The 24,396-nt window shown below is 43.7% G+C and overlaps 1 protein-coding gene across 1 annotated transcript in view; it reads left to right on the forward strand.

Annotated features, from left to right (window-relative positions):
- LOC117354717 (zinc finger protein 850-like) overlaps nucleotides 1–24,396 on the forward strand; it is a 948,741-nt gene that overhangs the window by 81,080 nt on the left and 843,265 nt on the right. The gene's annotated exons all lie outside the window — the stretch shown is intronic.

Genomic DNA, 24,396 nt, shown 5'->3' on the forward strand with positions numbered 1-24,396 from the left:
ATGAAAAAGGATCTGCAAAAGTTAGAGGAATGGTCTAATGCCTGGCAACTAAAATTCAATGCAAAGAAAAGCAGAGTAATGCATTTGGGGATTAATAATAGGAAGGAACCGTATATGCTGGGAGGAGAGAAGCTGATTTGCACGGACGGGGAGAGGGACCTTGGGGTTATAGTGTCCGAAGATCTAAAGGTGAAAAAACAGTGTGACAAGGCAGTGGCTGCTGCCAGAAGGATTCTGGGCTGTATAAAGAGAGCCGTAGTCAGTAGAAGGAAGAAGGTGTTGATGCCCCTGTACAGGTCATTGGTGAGGCCCCACTTGGAGTATTGTGTTCAGTTTTGGAGACAGTATCTGGCGAAAGACGTAAGAAGACTTGAGGCGGTCCAGAGGAAGGCGACGAAAATGATAGGAAGCTTGCGCCAGAAGACGTATGAGGAGAGACTGGAAGCCCTGAATATGTATACCCTAGAGCGGGGGTCGGCAACCTGCGGCTCCAGAGCCGCATGCGGCTCTTTTCCACCTTTGCTGCGGCTCCGGTAGTGTGTCACGCAGGCATGCACCTTACAAGTCCAGCGTCGTGGCGGGAAATAGCCATGCTGAGCAGTGAGCTCAGCACATACACAGATGAAAGCCTTGCTTGCTGATTGGTCCGGCGGCCCCGCCCCGCCGTGCCGCCGGACCAATCAGCAAGTAAGGCTTTCATCTGTGTAGTGCTGAGCTCACTGCTCAGCATGGCTATTTCCCGCCGCGACACTGGACTTGTAAGGTGCCTGAAAAAGAAATCATCCTGGCCGGGGTCGGTGTCATGCTCCGGAGATCTACAGCCTTCCTATCTCCCTCTCCCTTCTACCTGCTTCCGGCCACATCCCCTGCTCCGCGGCTCTCTTCGGCAACTCAGCAGCAGCTTCTGACGTCGGGGCCTACCCTCTGCGAGTCCCGCTTGTTTCAACTTCCTTTTTCCACAAAGGCGGGACTCGTAGAGGGAAGGCCTCGATGTCGGCAGCTTGTCTTGATCACTGCTGCTGACGAGTTGCTGAAGAGAGCCGCGGAGCAGGGGGGTGTTGCCAGGTGCAGGTAGAAGGGAGAGGGCCAGATGCAGGACTCGTGGGTGAGGGAGGAGAAGAGAGAGAGAAAGAGAGAGGGGAGGGAAACAAAAGGAAATCTTTCATACTGGGCTGGGCCGGAGTGGAGGGAGGGTGGAAAGATTCTAGCTACAGGGTGCAGTAACAAAGGAAAAGGGGGGAAAGCTGAAAATGGAGATAGTGACACAAAGAAGAGAAAGGGTAAGCAGGACCTACTGAATAAGGATAGAGATACAGAGGGGACATGAAGAGGAGGTGAAATAGAGACATAGAAGTAATGCCGAAAAAGTGTGGGGGGGGGGGAGATAAAGACATTGAAAGGGCAAATGGTGAACATGGCGTAAAGATAAGGACAGAGACAAATGAAGATTCTGAAAAAGTGGTGAGATAGGGATATAGGTGAGATGGACACAAAGAAGGGTGATGCTGGAAAATAGGTGGAATGGTAATTCTGACAGACACAGAAGGGAAATGCTGGATCAAGGAGAGATGGGGCTCAGGCTGGATGGAATGAGGAGAAATGCCTTGTTGGCCCGGAACTTCCTCTCCTACGTCAGAATTGACGTCAGTGGCTTGGGGGCTGTTCCCCGATGGCGGTGGCAGCAAACCGAGTGGCTTGGGGGAGGGCACGGAGAAAGAAAGAAAGGGGGCAGACAGGGAGACAGAAAGAAGGGGGAACAGGGAGACAGAAAGAAAAAGTTGGGGGAGAGAATGAGGTCTGGAGGAGAGGAAACATACAGGAGGCTGAAAGAAAGGAAGAAAGATTGGATGCACAGTCAGAAGAAGAAAGTGCAACCAGAGACTCATGAAATCACCAAATAGCAAAGGTAGGAAAAATGATTTTATTTTCAATTTAGTGATCCTGTATATAGCATTAAGATAAGAAACAATATATGCAGTGTTAGATTTGTTTTATAATGGTTTTGCGGCTCCAAGTTTTTTTTTCTTTTCGAAAACGGGTCCAAGTGGCTCTTTATGTCTTAAAGGTTGCAGACCCCTGCCCTAGAGGAAAGGAAAGACAGTGGAGATATGATTCAGACATTCAAATACTTGAAGGGTATTAACGTAGAACAAAATATTTTCCAGAGAAAGGAAAATGGTAAAACCAGAGGACATAATTTGAGGTTGAGGGGTGGTAGATTCAGGGGCAATGTTAGGAAATTCTACTTTACGGAGAGGGTGGTGGATGCCTGGAATGCGCTCCCGAGAGAGGTGGTGGAGAGTAAAACTGTGACTGAGTTCAAAGAAGCGTGGGATGAACACAGAAGATTTAGAATCAGAAAATAATATTAAATATTGAACTAAGGCCAGTACTGGGCAGACTTGCACGATCTGTGTCTGTATATGGCCGTTTGGTGGTGGAGGGCTTCAGTGGCTGGGAAGGTGTATATGGGCTGGAGTAGGTTTTAATGGAGATTTCGGCAGTTTGAACCCAAGCACAGTACCGGGTAGAGCTTTGGATTCTTGCCCAGAAATAGCTAAGAAGAAAAATTTTAAAATTTAAATTGAACCAGGTTGGGCAGACTGGATGGACCATTCGGGTCTTTATCTGCCGTCATCTACTATGTTACTATGTTGTCACTCTCAACCAACTGGCAAAAAAAATTGCTGGCCAAAAAAAGTCTCCCGCCCTCCTCATACAGCCTCCAAACAACCCCCTCCATCCAGCCCCCAAAGCAGCATCAGTAGCCAATCCTGACAACCTCCCTCCCTCCCTTACCGAAACAGTAGTGGCAGCCGGTGAACAGAAGAAGCACCACAGGCTGCTTCCGGCCAGCCTCAGAACGGCCTTTCCTCTACCACGTAACTTCCAACGCGACAGAAGAAAGGCCCTGCCAGAAGCAGCCTGTTTATGGCACTTCTTCTGTCCACCGGCTGCCGCTACTGCTTCAGGAAGGGAGGGAGGGAGGGGGGTTGTCAGGACTGGCTACCGCTGCTGTCTTGGGACCAGGGGGAGGGGGTTGTCAGGACTGGCTCTGCTGCTTTGCGAGCTGGAGGGAGGGGTGTTGTCAGGAAAAGCTATCTGCTGGTATACTATTATTTTTCAGTAACTCTCAAGCAACCAGAAATCCAGTTATCTGGCATCTAGCAATCCCCATGGGTGCCGGAGAGTTCTTATATACCGCCAAAGCCATAGTAGTTCGAGGCGGTTTACAGTAAGAAGAGCTGGACAATCAGCAAAGCAGTCACAATGTTTAATACATATATACAGATACATGTATACAGAATAGGAGAGATGATGGACTATGAATCATTAGGAACAAGTCGGTTAAACAGTTTCGTTTTTACTGATTTTCTAAAACTAAAATAGAATGAGGAGTGTTAACCAGCCAATCGTTCAGTTTACCTGCCTGGAAAGCTAGAGTTCTGTCCAGGAATATTTTATAAGTAAATCCCAGTCATGGTTCTCCGTAAACCACATCTCTGTGATTGCTACTAAATCCATCTAAGCCTCTTCCATCACAGCCTCTAGATCCAGAACCTTCTTTCCCATACTTCAGACATTGCCCCCTTTTCCCATCCTCAACTCCTGTTTTACATTTGGAAAACAGATTGATTTGCTTGTCAAACAATTTTTTTCCAGACTGAGAGAAGAGTGATAAGACCAGCCCTGAGCCAGACCAGTTTCAGACCAGTAGCTCAGGACAAAATTGGTTAAGGGATTGGGGGAGTTGCCGTACATCGAGACACTAGAGAAACTGGGCCTCTTCTCCCTTGAAAAGAGAAGTCTGAGAGGGGACATAATCGAAACATTCAAGATAATGAAGGGAATAGACTTAGTAGAGAAAGAGAGATTGTTCACCCTCTCCAAGGTGAAGAGAACAAGAGGGCACTCGCTAAAGTTAGAAGGGAAAAGATTTCGTACAAATGTAAGGAAGTTCTTCACCCAGAGAGTGGTGGATGTCTGGAACGCTCTTCCAGAGGCTGTTATATGGGAAAGCACACAGCCTCGACATAGCATTCCACGCTTCAAATGCATTCGGCCGAGCAGTCTTGGAAGTGGCTCTTCCCTCCCGGGAGGGACAGCAACCACTAACACAGCCTTGACAAACACTGATCAAGTAGGGTGTTATAAATATCGACAAACACTGATCAAGTAGGGTGTTATAGATATTGATTAAGTAGGTCTTCCAGCACTCCTGTCTAGACTGAATGTGGAATAGGCAAGTATGAATTCTCACATGCAAGTACGAATTGTCACTGTTGACCAGTTGGTTTCTCACTGTTCATTGATTGTCATTGACCAGTTTCGCTGTTCTGTGAGTTAAGTAGGTCTTCCAGCACTCCTGTCTAGACTGAATGTGGAATAGGCAAGTATGAATTCTCACATGCAAGTACGAATTGTCACTGTTGACCAGTTGGTTTCTCACTGTTCATTGATTGTCATTGACCAGTTTCGCTGTTCTGTGAGTTAAGTAGGTCTTCCAGCACTCCTGTCTAGACTGAATGTGGAATAGGCAAGTATGAATTCTCACATGCAAGTACGAATTGTCACTGTTGACCAGTTGGTTTCTCACTGTTCATTGATTGTCATTGACCAGTTTCGCTGTTCTGTGAGTTAAGTAGGTCTTCCAGCACTCCTGTCTAGACTGAATGTGGAATAGGCAAGTATGAATTCTCACATGCAAGTACGAATTGTCACTGTTGACCAGTTGGTTTCTCACTGTTCATTGATTGTCATTGACCAGTTTCGCTGTTCTGTGAGTTAAGTAGGTCTTCCAGCACTCCTGTCTAGACTGAATGTGGAATAGGCAAGTATGAATTCTCACATGCAAGTACGAATTGTCACTGTTGACCAGTTGGTTTCTCACTGTTCATTGATTGTCATTGACCAGTTTGGCTGTTCTGTGAGTTAAGTAGGTCTTCCAGCACTCCTGTCTAGACTGAATGTGGAATAGGCAAGTATGAATTCTCACATGCAAGTACGAATTGTCACTGTTGACCAGTTGGTTTCTCACTGTTCATTGATTGTCATTGACCATCTAGCCGCTACGTAAAAACAGTAAGCAAACGCCGGAGAAACAAAAAACCACAATGGTTCAACAAGGAAATTTCTGACCTCATTAAAATGAAAAAAGAAACATTTATTACCTACAAACATCTTGGGAAAAGGGAGGCAAAAGAAGACTATCAGGCCAGATCTAAGGCTGTCAAAAAGGCAGTCAGGGAAGCCAAACTTCAAACAGAGGAAGATCTAGCACGGAACATTAAAAAAGGGGACAAATCCTTCTTCAGGTACATTAGCGACAGGAAGAGAAACAAAAATGGAATAGAACGCCTTAGGAAATCAGATGGAAACTACGCAGAATCTGATACTACCAAAGCAGAACTGCTAAACGAATACTTCTGCTCAGTATTCACCTGTGAAGCACCGGGAGATGGTCCGCAACTACAAATAAGAAACAGCCAAAATGACCTGTTTCGTGATTACGAGTTTACACCTAGTAATGTCTACCACGAACTTTCAAGACTCAAAGTAGACAAAGCTATGGGGCCAGACAATCTACACCCCAGGGTACTCAGAGAGCTGAGTGAAGTTCTGGCTGAACCACTATCCGTACTCTTCAATCTTTCCATGCGCACGGGAATAGTACCCCTAGACTGGAAAACAGCTAACGTAATTCCACTCCACAAAAAGGGCTGCAGAACAGAGACAGGAAATTACAGACCGGTGAGTCTTACATCCATAGTGTGCAAACTCATGGAAACACTGATCAAGCAGAGACTCGACGAGATTCTAGACGAAGAAAATCTACGTGATCCACAGCAACACGGATTCACCAGGGGAAGGTCCTGCCAATCTAATCTGATTGACTTCTTTGATTGGGTGACCAGTCATCTGGATGCCGGTGAGTCCCTTGACGTGATATACTTGGACTTCAGCAAAGCTTTTGATAGCGTTCCACACCGCAGGCTGTTGAACAAACTAAAATCGATGGGATTAGGGGATACATTCACAACATGGGTAAGGGATTGGCTAGATGGTAGGCTTCAAAGGGTGATGGTAAACGGTACCCCCTCCAAAACGTCAGCAGTGATGAGTGGAGTACCTCAGGGCTCCGTCTTAGGGCCGATTCTATTCAATTTATTCATAGGAGATTTGACCCAAGGACTTAGAGGAAAAGTATCACTGTTTGCCGACGATGCCAAACTATGCAACATAGTTGGCAAAAGCAGTGTGCCTGACTTTATGACGCAGGACCTAAGACAGCTTGAACAGTGGTCATCAACTTGGCAGCTGGGCTTCAATGCTAAAAAATGTAAGGTAATGCACCTAGGCAAAAAAAATCCACACAGAACTTACACACTAAATGGTGAAACCTTGTCCAGGACCACGGTGGAACGTGATTTAGGAGTGATCATTAGCGACGATATGAAGGCTGCCAATCAAGTAGAGAAGGCATCGTCCAAGGCAAGACAAATGATGGGCTGTATCCGTAGGGGTTTTGTCAGCAGAAAACCTGAAGTCATAATGCCGCTGTACAGATCCATGGTGAGACCTCATCTCGAGTATTGTGTTCAATTCTGGAGACCACACTACCGAAAAGATGTGTTGAGAATTGAGTCGGTTCAGCGAATGGCTACCAGGATGATTTTGGGACTCAGGGAACTCACGTATGAAGAAAGGTTAAAAAAACTGCGGATGTACTCGCTGGAGGAGCGAAGAGAGAGAGGGGACATGATTGAGATCTTTAAGTATATTACTGGGCGTATAGAGGTGAAAGACGATATCTTCAGTCTTACAGGGCCCTCAGTAACCAGAGGTCACTCGCTGAAAATCAGGGGAGGGAAATTTCAGGGTGATGCGAGGAAGTACTTCTTCACTGAAAGGGTGGTAGATCATTGGAACGAGCTGCCTCAGAGGGTGATTGAGGCCAGCAGCGTGTTAGATTTCAAGAGAAAATGGGATATTCATGTGGGATCTCTAGGAGAGTAGGAATCAGGGAGTGGGTCATTGGTATGGGCAGACTCGATGGGCTATAGCCCTTTTCTGCCGTCAATTTCTATGTTTCTATGTTTCTATGACCAGTTTCGCTGTTCTGTGAGTTAAGTAGGTCTTCCAGCACTCCTGTCTAGACTGAATGTGGAATAGGCAAGTATGAATTCTCACATGCAAGTACGAATTGTCACTGTTGACCAGTTGGTTTCTCACTGTTCATTGATTGTCATTGACCAGTTTCGCTGTTCTGTGAGTTAAGTAGGTCTTCCAGCACTCCTGTCTAGACTGAATGTGGAATAGGCAAGTATGAATTCTCACATGCAAATACGAATTGTCACTGTTGACCAGTTGGTTTCTCACTGTTCATTGATTGTCATTAGAAACATAGAAACATAGAAATAGACGGCAGATAAGGGCCAAGGCCCATCCAGTCTGCCCACCCTAATGTCCCTCCCCTACCATTGCCCTGTGAATAGATCCCTCCTCTTCTTTTGCCCTGTGAATAGATCCCACGTGACGATCCCATCTGGCCTTAAAATCAGGCACGCTGCTGGCCTCGATCACATGTAGTGGCAGACTATTCCAGCGATCAACCACCCTTTCTGTGAAAAAGAATTTCCTGGTGTCAGCTCGTAGTTTCCCTCCCCTAATTTTCCACGGATGCCCTCTTGTTGTCGTGGGACCCTTGAAGAGGAAGATATCTTCCTCCGTCTCTATGCGGCCCGAGAGATACTTGAACGTCTCGATCATGTCCCCCCTCTCTCTGCGCTCCTCGAGTGAGTATAGCTGCAATTTGTTTAACCGTTCCTCGTATGGGAGATCCTTGAGTCCTGAGACCATCCGAGTGGCCATTCTCTGAACCGATTCCAGTCTCAGCACATCCTTACGATAATGCGGTCTCCAGAATTGCACACAGTATTCCAGGTGGGGCCTCACCATGGATCTATACAATGGCATAATGACTTCCGGCTTTCGGCTGACGAAGCCTCTGCGTATGCAACCCATGACTTGTCTTGCTTTGGATGAAGCTTGCTCCACTTGATTGGCAGCCTTCATGTCCTCACTGACGATCACCCCTAGGTCACGTTCTGCTTCAGTTCTTGTAAGGATCTCGCCATTTAGGGTGTAAGTCTTGCATGGATTTTGGCTGCCCAGGTGCATAACTTTGCATTTTTTGGCATTGAAGCTGAGTTGCCAGGACCTAGACCAGCGCTCCAGTAGGAGTAGGTCGTGCATCATGTTGTCGGGCATTGAAACATCATCTATTGTGCATTTGCCCACTACATTACTTAGTTTGGCGTCATCGGCGAATAATGTTATTTTACCCCTAAGCCCTTCTGCCAAGTCCCTTATAAAGATGTTGAATAGGATTGGGCCCAAGACCGAGCCCTGTGGCACTCCACTGATCACCTCCGTCAATTTAGAGGGTGTGCCGTTCACCACCACCCTTTGAAGCCTACCTCCAAGCCAGTTCCCAACCCATTTCGTCAATGTGTCACCTAATCCTATAGAACTCATCTTGTTCAGCAACCTGCGGTGTGGTACGCTATCAAATGCTTTGCTAAAGTCCAGGTACACGATGTCCAGGGACTCCCCAATATCTAGCTTCCCCGTCACCCAGTCAAAGAAGCTGATCAAGTTGGATTGGCACGATCTCCCTTTTGTAAATCCATGTTGACGGGGATCCCGTAGATTCTCCTCATCTAGGATCTTATCCAATTGGTGTTTTATCAGAGTTTCCATTAGTTTGCATACTATCGATGTTAGACTTACTGGTCTGTAGTTTGCTGTCTCCATCTTGGAGCCTTTCTTGTGGAGTGGAATGACGTTAGCCGTCCTCCAGTCCGACGGAACGCTGCCTTTGCTAAGGGAGAGGTTGAAGAGCTTGGACAGTGGCTCCGCCAGGACATCACACAGCTCCCTTAGTGGACAGTGGCTCCGCCAGGTGGACAGTGGCTCCGCCAGGTCATTGACCAGTTTCGCTGTTCTGTGAGTTAAGTAGGTCTTCCAGCACTCCTGTCTAGACTGAATGTGGAATAGGCAAGTATGAATTCTCACATGCAAGTACGAATTGTCACTGTTGACCAGTTGGTTTCTCACTGTTCATTGATTGTCATTGACCAGTTTCGCTGTTCTGTGAGTTAAGTAGGTCTTCCAGCACTCCTGTCTAGACTGAATGTGGAATAGGCAAGTATGAATTCTCACATGCAAGTACGAATTGTCACTGTTGACCAGTTGGTTTCTCACTGTTCATTGATTGTCATTGACCAGTTTGGCTGTTCTGTGAGTTAAGTAGGTCTTCCAGCACTCCTGTCTAGACTGAATGTGGAATAGGCAAGTATGAATTCTCACATGCAAGTACGAATTGTCACTGTTGACCAGTTGGTTTCTCACTGTTCATTGATTGTCATTGACCATCTAGCCGCTACGTAAAAACAGTAAGCAAACGCCGGAGAAACAAAAAACCACAATGGTTCAACAAGGAAATTTCTGACCTCATTAAAATGAAAAAAGAAACATTTATTACCTACAAACATCTTGGGAAAAGGGAGGCAAAAGAAGACTATCAGGCCAGATCTAAGGCTGTCAAAAAGGCAGTCAGGGAAGCCAAACTTCAAACAGAGGAAGATCTAGCACGGAACATTAAAAAAGGGGACAAATCCTTCTTCAGGTACATTAGCGACAGGAAGAGAAACAAAAATGGAATAGAACGCCTTAGGAAATCAGATGGAAACTACGCAGAATCTGATACTACCAAAGCAGAACTGCTAAACGAATACTTCTGCTCAGTATTCACCTGTGAAGCACCGGGAGATGGTCCGCAACTACAAATAAGAAACAGCCAAAATGACCTGTTTCGTGATTACGAGTTTACACCTAGTAATGTCTACCACGAACTTTCAAGACTCAAAGTAGACAAAGCTATGGGGCCAGACAATCTACACCCCAGGGTACTCAGAGAGCTGAGTGAAGTTCTGGCTGAACCACTATCCGTACTCTTCAATCTTTCCATGCGCACGGGAATAGTACCCCTAGACTGGAAAACAGCTAACGTAATTCCACTCCACAAAAAGGGCTGCAGAACAGAGACAGGAAATTACAGACCGGTGAGTCTTACATCCATAGTGTGCAAACTCATGGAAACACTGATCAAGCAGAGACTCGACGAGATTCTAGACGAAGAAAATCTACGTGATCCACAGCAACACGGATTCACCAGGGGAAGGTCCTGCCAATCTAATCTGATTGACTTCTTTGATTGGGTGACCAGTCATCTGGATGCCGGTGAGTCCCTTGACGTGATATACTTGGACTTCAGCAAAGCTTTTGATAGCGTTCCACACCGCAGGCTGTTGAACAAACTAAAATCGATGGGATTAGGGGATACATTCACAACATGGGTAAGGGATTGGCTAGATGGTAGGCTTCAAAGGGTGATGGTAAACGGTACCCCCTCCAAAACGTCAGCAGTGATGAGTGGAGTACCTCAGGGCTCCGTCTTAGGGCCGATTCTATTCAATTTATTCATAGGAGATTTGACCCAAGGACTTAGAGGAAAAGTATCACTGTTTGCCGACGATGCCAAACTATGCAACATAGTTGGCAAAAGCAGTGTGCCTGACTTTATGACGCAGGACCTAAGACAGCTTGAACAGTGGTCATCAACTTGGCAGCTGGGCTTCAATGCTAAAAAATGTAAGGTAATGCACCTAGGCAAAAAAAATCCACACAGAACTTACACACTAAATGGTGAAACCTTGTCCAGGACCACGGTGGAACGTGATTTAGGAGTGATCATTAGCGACGATATGAAGGCTGCCAATCAAGTAGAGAAGGCATCGTCCAAGGCAAGACAAATGATGGGCTGTATCCGTAGGGGTTTTGTCAGCAGAAAACCTGAAGTCATAATGCCGCTGTACAGATCCATGGTGAGACCTCATCTCGAGTATTGTGTTCAATTCTGGAGACCACACTACCGAAAAGATGTGTTGAGAATTGAGTCGGTTCAGCGAATGGCTACCAGGATGATTTTGGGACTCAGGGAACTCACGTATGAAGAAAGGTTAAAAAAACTGCGGATGTACTCGCTGGAGGAGCGAAGAGAGAGAGGGGACATGATTGAGATCTTTAAGTATATTACTGGGCGTATAGAGGTGAAAGACGATATCTTCAGTCTTACAGGGCCCTCAGTAACCAGAGGTCACTCGCTGAAAATCAGGGGAGGGAAATTTCAGGGTGATGCGAGGAAGTACTTCTTCACTGAAAGGGTGGTAGATCATTGGAACGAGCTGCCTCAGAGGGTGATTGAGGCCAGCAGCGTGTTAGATTTCAAGAGAAAATGGGATATTCATGTGGGATCTCTAGGAGAGTAGGAATCAGGGAGTGGGTCATTGGTATGGGCAGACTCGATGGGCTATAGCCCTTTTCTGCCGTCAATTTCTATGTTTCTATGTTTCTATGACCAGTTTCGCTGTTCTGTGAGTTAAGTAGGTCTTCCAGCACTCCTGTCTAGACTGAATGTGGAATAGGCAAGTATGAATTCTCACATGCAAGTACGAATTGTCACTGTTGACCAGTTGGTTTCTCACTGTTCATTGATTGTCATTGACCAGTTTCGCTGTTCTGTGAGTTAAGTAGGTCTTCCAGCACTCCTGTCTAGACTGAATGTGGAATAGGCAAGTATGAATTCTCACATGCAAATACGAATTGTCACTGTTGACCAGTTGGTTTCTCACTGTTCATTGATTGTCATTGACCAGATTCGCTGTTCTGTGAGTTAAGTAGGTCTTCCAGCACTCCTGTCTAGACTGAATGTGGAATAGGCAAGTATGAATTCTCACATGCAAGTACGAATTGACCAGTTGGTTTCTCACTGTTCATTGATTGTCATTGACCAGTTTCGCTGTTCTGTGAGTTAAGTAGGTCTTCCAGCACTCCTGTCTAGACTGAATGTGGAATAGGCAAGTATGAATTCTCACATGCAAGTACGAATTGTCACTGTTGACCAGTTGGTTTCTCACTGTTCATTGATTGTCATTGACCAGTTTCGCTGTTCTGTGAGTTAAGTAGGTCTTCCAGCACTCCTGTCTAGACTGAATGTGGAATAGGCAAGTATGAATTCTCACATGCAAGTACGAATTGTCACTGTTGACCAGTTGGTTTCTCACTGTTCATTGATTGTCATTGACCAGTTTGGCTGTTCTGTGAGTTAAGTAGGTCTTCCAGCACTCCTGTCTAGACTGAATGTGGAATAGGCAAGTATGAATTCTCACATGCAAGTACGAATTGTCACTGTTGACCAGTTGGTTTCTCACTGTTCATTGATTGTCATTGACCATCTAGCCGCTACGTAAAAACAGTAAGCAAACGCCGGAGAAACAAAAAACCACAATGGTTCAACAAGGAAATTTCTGACCTCATTAAAATGAAAAAAGAAACATTTATTACCTACAAACATCTTGGGAAAAGGGAGGCAAAAGAAGACTATCAGGCCAGATCTAAGGCTGTCAAAAAGGCAGTCAGGGAAGCCAAACTTCAAACAGAGGAAGATCTAGCACGGAACATTAAAAAAGGGGACAAATCCTTCTTCAGGTACATTAGCGACAGGAAGAGAAACAAAAATGGAATAGAACGCCTTAGGAAATCAGATGGAAACTACGCAGAATCTGATACTACCAAAGCAGAACTGCTAAACGAATACTTCTGCTCAGTATTCACCTGTGAAGCACCGGGAGATGGTCCGCAACTACAAATAAGAAACAGCCAAAATGACCTGTTTCGTGATTACGAGTTTACACCTAGTAATGTCTACCACGAACTTTCAAGACTCAAAGTAGACAAAGCTATGGGGCCAGACAATCTACACCCCAGGGTACTCAGAGAGCTGAGTGAAGTTCTGGCTGAACCACTATCCGTACTCTTCAATCTTTCCATGCGCACGGGAATAGTACCCCTAGACTGGAAAACAGCTAACGTAATTCCACTCCACAAAAAGGGCTGCAGAACAGAGACAGGAAATTACAGACCAGGTGAGTCTTACATCCATAGTGTGCAAACTCATGGAAACACTGATCAAGCAGAGACTCGACGAGATTCTAGACGAAGAAAATCTACGTGATCCACAGCAACACGGATTCACCAGGGGAAGGTCCTGCCAATCTAATCTGATTGACTTCTTTGATTGGGTGACCAGTCATCTGGATGCCGGTGAGTCCCTTGACGTGATATACTTGGACTTCAGCAAAGCTTTTGATAGCGTTCCACACCGCAGGCTGTTGAACAAACTAAAATCGATGGGATTAGGGGATACATTCACAACATGGGTAAGGGATTGGCTAGATGGTAGGCTTCAAAGGGTGATGGTAAACGGTACCCCCTCCAAAACGTCAGCAGTGATGAGTGGAGTACCTCAGGGCTCCGTCTTAGGGCCGATTCTATTCAATTTATTCATAGGAGATTTGACCCAAGGACTTAGAGGAAAAGTATCACTGTTTGCCGACGATGCCAAACTATGCAACATAGTTGGCAAAAGCAGTGTGCCTGACTTTATGACGCAGGACCTAAGACAGCTTGAACAGTGGTCATCAACTTGGCAGCTGGGCTTCAATGCTAAAAAATGTAAGGTAATGCACCTAGGCAAAAAAAATCCACACAGAACTTACACACTAAATGGTGAAACCTTGTCCAGGACCACGGTGGAACGTGATTTAGGAGTGATCATTAGCGACGATATGAAGGCTGCCAATCAAGTAGAGAAGGCATCGTCCAAGGCAAGACAAATGATGGGCTGTATCCGTAGGGGTTTTGTCAGCAGAAAACCTGAAGTCATAATGCCGCTGTACAGATCCATGGTGAGACCTCATCTCGAGTATTGTGTTCAATTCTGGAGACCACACTACCGAAAAGATGTGTTGAGAATTGAGTCGGTTCAGCGAATGGCTACCAGGATGATTTTGGGACTCAGGAAACTCACGTATGAAGAAAGGTTAAAAAAACTGCGGATGTACTCGCTGGAGGAGCGAAGAGAGAGAGGGGACATGATTGAGATCTTTAAGTATATTACTGGGCGTATAGAGGTGAAAGACGATATCTTCAGTCTTACAGGGCCCTCAGTAACCAGAGGTCACTCGCTGAAAATCAGGGGAGGGAAATTTCAGGGTGATGCGAGGAAGTACTTCTTCACTGAAAGGGTGGTAGATCATTGGAACGAGCTGCCTCAGAGGGTGATTGAGGCCAGCAGCGTGTTAGATTTCAAGAGAAAATGGGATATTCATGTGGGATCTCTAGGAGAGTAGGAATCAGGGAGTGGGTCATTGGTATGGGCAGACTCGATGGGCTATAGCCCTTTTCTGCCGTCAATTTCTATGTTTCTATGTTTCTATGACCAGTTTCGCTGTTCTGTGAGTTAAGTAGGTCTTCCAGCACTCCTGTCTAGACTGAATGTGGAATAGGCAAGTATGAATTCTCACATGCAAGTACGAATTGTCACTGTTGACCAGTTGGTTTCTCACTGTTCATTGATTGTCATTGACCAGTTTCGCTGTTCTGTGAGTTAAGTAGGTCTTCCAGCACTCCTGTCTAGACTGAATGTGGAATAGGCAAGTATGAATTCTCACATGCAAATACGAATTGTCACTGTTGACCAGTTGGTTTCTCACTGTTCATTGATTGTCATTGACCAGATTCGCTGTTCTGTGAGTTAAGTAGGTCTTCCAGCACTCCTGTCTAGACTGAATGTGGAATAGGCAAGTATGAATTCTCACATGCAAGTACGAATTGACCAGTTGGTTTCTCACTGTTCATTGATTGTCATTGACCAGTTTCGCTGTTCTGTGAGTTAAGTAGGTCTTCCAGCACTCCTGTCTAGACTGAATGTGGAATAGGCAAGTATGAATTCTCACATGCAAGTACGAATTGTCACTGTTGACCAGTTGGTTTCTCACTGTTCATTGATTGTCATTGACCAGTTTCGCTGTTCTGTGAGTTAAGTAGGTCTTCCAGCACTCCTGTCTAGACTGAATGTGGAATAGGCAAGTATGAATTCTCACATGCAAGTACGAATTGTCACTGTTGACCAGTTGGTTTCTCACTGTTCATTGATTGTCATTGACCAGTTTGGCTGTTCTGTGAGTTAAGTAGGTCTTCCAGCACTCCTGTCTAGACTGAATGTGGAATAGGCAAGTATGAATTCTCACATGCAAGTACGAATTGTCACTGTTGACCAGTTGGTTTCTCACTGTTCATTGATTGTCATTGACCAGTTTGGCTGTTCTGTGAGTTAAGTAGGTCTTCCAGCACTCCTGTTTAGACTGAATGTGGAATAGGCAAGTATGAATTCTCACATGCAAGTACGAATTGTCACTGTTGACCAGTTGGTTTCTCACTGTTCATTGATTGTCATTGACCAGTTTGGCTGTTCTGTGAGTTAAGTAGGTCTTCCAGCACTCCTGTCTAGACTGAATGTGGAATAGGCAAGTATGAATTCTCACATGCAAGTACGAATTGTCACTGTTGACCAGTTGGTTTCTCACTGTTCATTGATTGTCATTGACCAGTTTGGCTGTTCTGTGAGTTAAGTAGGTCTTCCAGCACTCCTGTCTAGACTGAATGTGGAATAGGCAAGTATGAATTCTCACATGCAAGTACGAATTGTCACTGTTGACCAGTTGGTTTCTCACTGTTCATTGATTGTCATTGACCAGTTCACTGTTCTGTGAGTATTATTGCTCAGTTAACACAGCACTTTATCTAAAACCTTGTTTCCACAACTTCACCTGCTTTGCCTGATTACCCTGCCCGGCTCGGCCTCCACAGCCAGGCGAGGGATGCACAAGGCGTTAAGGCGCAGGTCCAGTCGGTACATCCCTCGGCTAGGGAGTCACCCATATGTGGCTGACTCATCCTGCTTGTCCTATGAGAAAGTGTAGTTACTTACCTGTAACATAGGTTCTCCGTGGACAGCAGGATAGTCAGCCACACAACCCACCCGCCTCCCCATACGGCCGACCCGGCCACAGCTAGGAACATCCTGGGGATTAGGGGGAAGCAGGGGGAAATGGGTAGGGCTCGGGCATGCCCAGTGGGGCCCGGACACTGCACGTGCTCAGAGAAAAAAAAAAATCTCTGAGCTATTGGAGAGCTTATCCGCAAATTGGGAGCTGTTGGGACAACACCCCATATGTGGCTGACTATCCTGCTGTCCATGGAGAACCTACGCTACAGGTAAGTAACTACACTTTCTCTTCTAACTAACAGCTGATCTTAAGAGCTCTCATCTTATTTCTCTTCTGCGAATACCATCAGGCCTTATCTCTATTTCTAACTAACGACAGTCTTTGGTTATATATTGTTCTCCCATATACTAATAATTTTATTTTTAAATACTGTCACAGGCGGTTCACATACAAAGAGAATTTATACAAACAGTAAATAAAATATAATTGATTAAAAAATATATATTAAAATCAGGCTAAGGACAGTCTAAAAGAACAATGACCATTTTACCATTCATTAACAAATTTATGAAATAAGTCAATTTTCGGCAGTTTCCTAAACGACATATATGAATGATCCTGAGAAATGATGGTGCATAACCTGAAACCCAAATAATTGGTTAGACAATTGTGTCCTCGTGTGATTTTAGCTGTCGTCTAGTAATTTTAAGCAATTCAACCTCCTTTTTTCTACCTTTTTCCATCCATCTAATCTAACCAATTTCTGTTTCATTTTTTAAGATTCTGGGAGTCCTTTTTGACTCCTCGCTTTCGTTTAAGGATCAAATTAATTCGGTGATGAAGAAATGCTTTTCCATTCTAGTTCAGTCAATTATTTTAGCTCACCTTGATTATTGTAATGTCATTTATCTTAGTATTACAAAAACTTGTCTCTCTGGACTACAATTGGTCCAGAATACTGCTGCTAGATTGATTTTTGGGAAGTGTAAGTTCGATCATGTGACACCATTGCTGCTTAGTCTTCATTGGCTCCCTGTGTATTGTAGAGTCCAATTCAAATGTGCCTGTGTCACTTTTTAAATCCTCAATGGTATTTTTACCTCCCCCCCCCCCCCCCCCAGTTCCTTTATCTTGGAATCTTTACAGATTCTCTTTTGCAAGTGTTGACCAACAACTTAAATTATCCTGTCCTTCTAGTAAAAGTATCAAAAGAGCCAAGATCTTTGGTCAATCTCTGACCTTTTAGCTTACCCAACTTTGGAATAATCTTCCACTTTTTTTTTTTAAGAAGCTCTGGCTCCCTTCCTTTTTTTTTTTGTAAGTCTCTGAAAACCATCCTGTTCACTAAGCATTTTGGAAATTAATTTTCCTCGATACCTCTCTCTATATAGCCCTTATTGGCCTAAACTAATTAATGTAAACCGAGTTGAGCTTTCTTAGATTGAAGTCTCGGTATACAAAGCCAAGCATTAGATTAGATATAGTAAGGGGAAACAACCCGTGAAGGAAGCGGTGAGACCGTTGGATAACCATGGAATAAAGGGAGTGCTAAAGGAAGACAAAGCAATCACCGATAAACTGAACACATTTTTTGTGTCTATATTTAACGAAGAGGATATACACAGTATACCGGAACCCATCAGGCTATATGCTAGAAACGAAGACTGAGAAACTGATAGGGGTCACGGTAAGTCTAGCAAAGGTATGCAGGCAGATCGATAGGCTTAAGAGCGATAAATCCCCATTCAACTAGCTCTGACGAGATTGCAGAAGAGTCTGGAGGGCCAAGCGGTCAGGGTCTTCTCAGACAGTGCAATGGCAGTAGCCTATGTCAATCTCTAGGGAGGGACCAAGAGCACTCCTCTGGCTCAGGAAGCCCGCCTTACTTACATGCTGACGGCAGTGCATGTGACGGGAGTAGAAAAAGTTCAAGCAGACTTCCTCAATAGATAAGACTCTGAATCCGGGTGAGTGGGTCCTGTCCCCAAGGCATTCCAAGCGATAGTGGGACACTGGGGGTGGCCCCGCTTCAACCTCATGGCCATGGTAAGGGTCATCAAGGAACCTCATGGCATCCATCCGAGGGTCATCAAGGAACTGAAAGGGACTATAGCTTAACTGCTTCAACTAATAGTCAATCTGTCGATTCAAGTTTCAAGTTTATTTAAAATTTCTTATACCACCCAATCAAACCTTCTAGGCGGTGTACAAAATTGTTAAAACCGTCTATTAACTAAAATACAGTTTAAAAACACACAACAACACTAGGGAAAATACTAACTTTAAAAGACTAAAAAAAAAAATTTACAAACAGACAAGAGGGAAAGAAGGGCTAGAACTACAATATGTAAAGAAAACAAAAACATGTAAGGGAAAACAAACAACAGGGAGGGGAGCAGGTATTAAGAATCCTTAAAAGGACAGTTAGGCTTCAAAAGAGTCAAGCTAGAGAAATGTCTTTAATTTCGACTTAAAGTCTATTAGTTTAACTTTTTCGCGTAGGTAGTTTGGAATACTGTTCCAAAGAGAGGGGGCGCTAACAGAAAAATTGTAGACCTTAATGTATTTATATGTTTCAGAGATGGGATAGTGAGAAGGTTTTGAGCTGTTGATTGTAAAGTCCTTGAAAGGTTTTCAGGGATAAGTAGGTTATTAATGAATTCTGGCTGGTTGTTTTCTCTGGTTTTAAATGTTAATAAAAGATTTTTATAGGTAATTCTGTGTTGCATTGGCAACCAGTGAGCTTTACGTAAATGAGGGGGTGACATGATCATATTTTTTGCATTAAATAAAATTTTTACTGCAGTATTTTTTTATTTTTATTTATCATTTTGAAAATAAAACAATCAAATATAAAAACTTGTACAGAAAGCTTTAAGCATAAAGTAATTCTTTAAACACAATAATACATGAAGCAAAAATAAATGCTTAATCTAGCACTAGTCCTAGTGGTTTCCAGGATTAAACTTAGCAGAACAAGAACTATTTAATGAACTCAGATGTGAATCAGGCAAGAGGCCATGGACTGAAGTTGAGAGGCGACAGGCTCAGGACAAATACCAGGAAGTTCTGTTTCATGCAGCGTGTGGTGGACCCTTGGAATGCTCTCCCGGAGGAGGTTCTGGGTTTTAAGGGCAAGTTGGATGCACACCTTCTTGCAAATCACATTGATGGATACGGATAAACAGGTCTTCATCGGGGAACACCTGGCTTGGCCTCTGCGTGGATGGACCAATGGTCTGATTGGGTGAAGGCGTTTCTTACGTTCTTATGTTTGACTTGGCTGAAATCAAGTTGTCATATTCACCTCATTAATATCTCTATATTGGGCTTAAATTATCTTTTGGATCTTATTTTTCCTTCTCCAGTCGTGACAGCGACTCCAGTTGTGAGTAGGCTCCAAAAATACCTATTTTTGTGAAAGATATCGCACTACACATTTACAAGGGGGACGTAAGTAAAAAGTTGCCCCTAAGGCCAGAACCCCCGGTTTCAACAACAAAAATTCTTTCCTATGGTTTTGAGTATCCGGATACATTTAATAATAATAATAATAATAACAATAATTAATTTTCTATACCGCCATACCCAGGGAGTTCTAGGCGGTTCACATGAGTTAATCAAAATTACAAGCAATGAAATCATTGAAGTTAACAGGTTAGAAGCGTACAATAAAAGAGAAGGAGCAGGAAGTGATTACATGCCATAAGTGGATGGGAAAGCAGTCATTAGGTGGTCGTAATGAGAAAAGTAAAATGCATTAAGAGTTCAGACTGTGGAATAAGTGCGTTTTGAGCTGCTTTCTGAAGTCAAGCACAATTTGGGCGAACCATGGATTCAGTTTTGCCGCCTGAAAGGAGAAGGTTTTATCAAGGAACCTTTTGAAATGACATCATTTTAGTGAGGGAATTCTGTGGGAGCTCTTATTGTTGTAGTTTAAATTGAAGTGTGGGTTAAGATAACTCGGTGACATACCAAAGACTGTTTTGTAGCAGAAGCATGAGATTCAAATAGTAACCAGTGTAGTTTATGGTAGAAAGGGGTGACGTGTTCCCATTTGTTCAAGCCAAAGATGAGGCGGACGGTGGTATTCGGAATCCGTTTTAGTTTCCTGATGCTTTTCTTCAAGGAGCCCAGGTATGTGATGTTGCTGAGAATGGAGGATTGTACTAACAGACGAAAAGAGGTGTCGTCAAAGTATTTTTTTATGGTGCGGAGTTTCCAGATGCTTTTCTTAAATACTAGATCAGAGTGTTTCTCCAGAGTAAGATGTTTTGTCTAAAGTGACTCCTGCCAATCAAGTGGAGAAGGCTTCATCTAAAGCAAGGCAAATGATGGGATGTATCAGTAGAACCTTTGTCAGCAAGAAGCCTGAAGTCATAATGCCATTGTACAGAACCATGGTGAGACCTCATCTGGAATACTGTGTACAATTCTGGAGACCTCATTACCGTAAAGATGTGCTCAGAATCGAGTCGGTTCAACGGATGGCCACCAGGAGGATCTTGGGTCTCAAAGGTCTCTCATACGAGGAGAGACTAAACAAACTACAGCTCTACACTCTAGAAGAATGTAGGGAGAGGGGAGACATGATTGAGACATTTAAATACATCACAGGACGTATCGAGGTGGAAGATGATATCTTCTTTCTCAAGGGACCCTCTGCCACCAGAGGGCATCCGTTCAAACTCAGGGGCGGGAAATTTCGTGGCGACATAAGGAAGTACTTCTTCACAGAAAGAGTGGTTGACCGTTGGAATGAGCATCCAGCGCAGGTGATCGAGGCCAACAGCGTGCTGGACTTCAAGAATAAATGGGATACATATGTGGGATCCCTACGAGGGTCAGAGGAGGAAAGAGGGGATCCCTAAGAGAGACAATCTGAATAAATAGTCACTAGGTATAGACTTAAGAGAAAGGGACAGTACGGTGGGCAGACTTGATGGGCTATAGCCCTTTTTCTGCCGTCATCTTCTATGTTTCTATGTTAGTATTTTTAAGGTTTGTTCAAGACAATAATCTGACCCATTCACATGTATTGTGGTGTCCTTGATTTTTTAGATTTTTCCAAGTTTAACTTTAATCTAAAAGCTAGCATCCAGAGTTCTATCTGGTTGAGAGTGATTGCTAGGGATTTTAGAAACTCTGGTGTAAAACAAGTTAGCGGGATGGCTATAGTAATGTCGTCAGCGTAGATGAAGACTTTGAGCTTTAAACTCTGCAAGAGATTTACCAAGGAGACAAGATAGACATTAAACAGGGTGGGGGACGGGGGGAGCCCTGTGGAACCCCACAAGAGTTGTTCCAGCTACAAGAGAAAGACTCGTTCTTAAACACCTTGTATGATCTGTTTCCCAGAAACCCATGGAACCAGTTGAGAACATAGCCTGAGATACCGATGTTTGCCAGACAGTCCAGGAGAATAGTGTAGTCGACCAGGTCAAATGCACTACTCAGATCAAGTTGCAAGATCAGGGCGCTTGAGCCCTGGCTAAAGAGTGAGCGCAGGTAGTCGAGCAATGAGGCTATAATGGTTTCGGTACTGTGGCCAGAGCGAAAGCCTGATTGATTGTCATGTAAAATGTGGAATTTCTCCAAATATGTGGCGAGTTCAGCATTTACCACCCCTTCTGCTATTTTGGTGACGGATCAAAATCGCGCGAGACAAAGGCGAGCAGACAACCGAGCGCAAGGTCGACGGCGCGCTGAAAAAAACCAGTATTTTAAAGGCCTCCTATGGGGATGTGTGGGGGGAACCCCCCACTTTACTTAGTAGAGATCGCGCTGGCGTTGGGGGGGGGGTGTATGGGAGGTTGTAACCCCAAAACTTCACTTTTTCCCTAAAAAACAGGGAAAAAGTTCAGTTTCAAGTATAATGAGGGGGGGTTACAAACCCCCCAAATCCCCCCCCAACGCCAGCGTGATCTCTATTAAGTAAAGTAGGGGAGTTCCCCACCAATACCCCCCGTCGGAGGCCTTTAAAATACTGGTTTTCTTTGGCGCGTCGTCAACCTTGCGCTCGGTTGTCTGCGTGCGCTTTTGACAATGAACCGCTATTTTAGTAGCCGGCGGGATCCTAGCGATAGGTCTGTAGTTAGATGGGGCATTCGATGGTTCTTTTGCAGGTTTTTTCATTGGAGTAATCATGATATGACCTTGTTCTACTGGGAACTTTCCAGAGGATAATAAAAAGTTTACCCATGTCAACAATTTGACTTTAGAGTTTATCGGGGCAGTTTTCATGACATTTGGGGGGTAAGAATCCAATCTGCAGGAGGAGTTAGCATATTTATTGTACTATTTGCTAAAAGTTTGCCAGTCAATGGTTCCAATTCAGATCAGCTCTGGACTAGTCAGTGTCTAGAAGAATGGGATAGCAGCAGAATCTCAAAGAATAGCACGATTCTGGAACCACACAGAGAGCAACATTCCATACAGAATCTCAAACAATAAGATTCCATAATCCCAAAGAGTAACAAAAGATTCTAGAAACCCAAAGAGTATCAAGATTCCAGGCAGAATCTCAAAGAATAGCAAGATTCCGGAACCCCAAAGAGTAGCAACATTTCATACAGAATCTCAAACAATAATAAGATTCCAGAATTTCAAAGAGTACTAAAGATTCTAGAACCCCAAAGAGTATCAATATTCTAGGCAGAATCTCAAAGAATAGCAAGATTCCGGAACCCCAAAGAGTAGCAACATTCCATACAGAATCTCAAACAATAAGATTCCAGAATTTCAAAGAGTACTAAAGATTCTAGAACCCCAAAGAGTATCAAGATTCCAGGCAGAATCTCAAAGAATAGTAAGATTCTGAAATCCCAAAGAGTAACAAAAGATTCTAGAAACCCAAAGAGTATCAAGATTCTAGGCAGAATCTCAAACAATAGCAAGATTCCGGAACCCCAAAGAGTAGCAACATTTCATACAGAATCTCAAAGAGTAATAAGATTCCATAATCCCAAAGAGTAACAAAAGATTCTAGAAACCCAAAGAGTATCAAGATTCCAGGCAGAATCTCAAAGAATAGCAAGATTCCGGAACCCCAAAGAGTAGCAACATTCCATACAGAATCTCAACAATAATAAGATTCCAGAATCTCAAAGAATACTAAAGATTCTAGAACCCCAAAGAGTATCAAGATTCCAGGCAGAATCTCAAAGAATAGTAAGATTCTGGAATCACAAAGAGTAACAAAAGATTCTAGAAACCCAAAGAGTATCAAGATTCTAGGCAGAATCTCTAAGAATAGCAAGATTCCGGAACCCCAAAGAGTAGCAACATTTCATACAGAATCTCAAAGAGTAATAAGATTCCATAATCCCAAAGAGTAACAAAAGATTCTAGAAATCCAAAGAGTATTAAGATTCCAGGCAGAATCTCAAAGAATAGCAAGATTCCGGAACCCCAAATAGTAGCAACATTCCATACAGAATCTCAAACAATAATAAGATTCCAGAATCTCAAAGAATACTAAAGATTCTAGAACCCCAAAGAGTATCAAGATTCCAGGCAGAATCTCAAAGAATAGTAAGATTCTGGAATCCCAAAGAGTAACAAAAGATTCTAGAAACCCAAAGAGTATCAAGATTCTAGGCAGAATGTCAAAGAATAGCAAGATTCCTGAACCCCAAAGAGTAGCAACATTTCATACAGAATCTCAAAGAGTAATAAGATTCCAGAATTTCAAAGAGTACTAAAGATTCTAGAACCCCAAAGAGTATCAAGATTCCAGGCAGAATCTCAAAGAATAGTAAGATTCTGGAATCCGAAAGAGTAACAAAAGATTCTAGAACCCCAAAGAGTATCAAGATTCCAAGCAGAATCTCAAAGAATAGCAAGATTCCGGAACCCCATACAGTAGCAACATTTCATAAGAATCTCAAAGAATAATAAGATTCCAGAATCCCAAAGAGTAACAAAAGATTCTAGAACCCCAAAGAGTATCAAGATTCCAGGCAGAATCTCAAAGAATAGCAAGATTCCGGAAACCCAAAGAGTAGCAACATTTCATACAGAATCTCAAAGAGTAATAAGATTCCATAATCCCAAAGAGTAACAAAAGATTCTAGAAACCCAAGGAGTATCAAGATTCCAGGCAGAATCTCAAAGAATAGCAAGATTCCGGAACCCCAATGAGTAGTAACATTCTATAAAGAATCTCAAACAATAAGATTCCAGAATTTCAAAGAGTAATAAAGATTTTAGAAACCCAAAGAGTATCAAGATTCCAGGCAGAATCTCAAAGAATAGCAAGATTCCAGAACCTGAAAGAGTAGCAACATTCTATAAAGAATCTCAAACAATAGTAAGATTCCAGAATCCCAAAGAGTAACAAAAGATTCTAGAACCCCAAAGAGTATCAAGATTCCAGGCAGAATCTCAAAGAATAGCAAGATTCCGGAACCCCAAAGTGTAG

Source organism: Geotrypetes seraphini, chromosome 2 (genome assembly GCF_902459505.1).
Source record: "Geotrypetes seraphini chromosome 2, aGeoSer1.1, whole genome shotgun sequence".
Classification (NCBI taxonomy): Eukaryota; Metazoa; Chordata; class Amphibia; order Gymnophiona; family Dermophiidae; genus Geotrypetes; species Geotrypetes seraphini.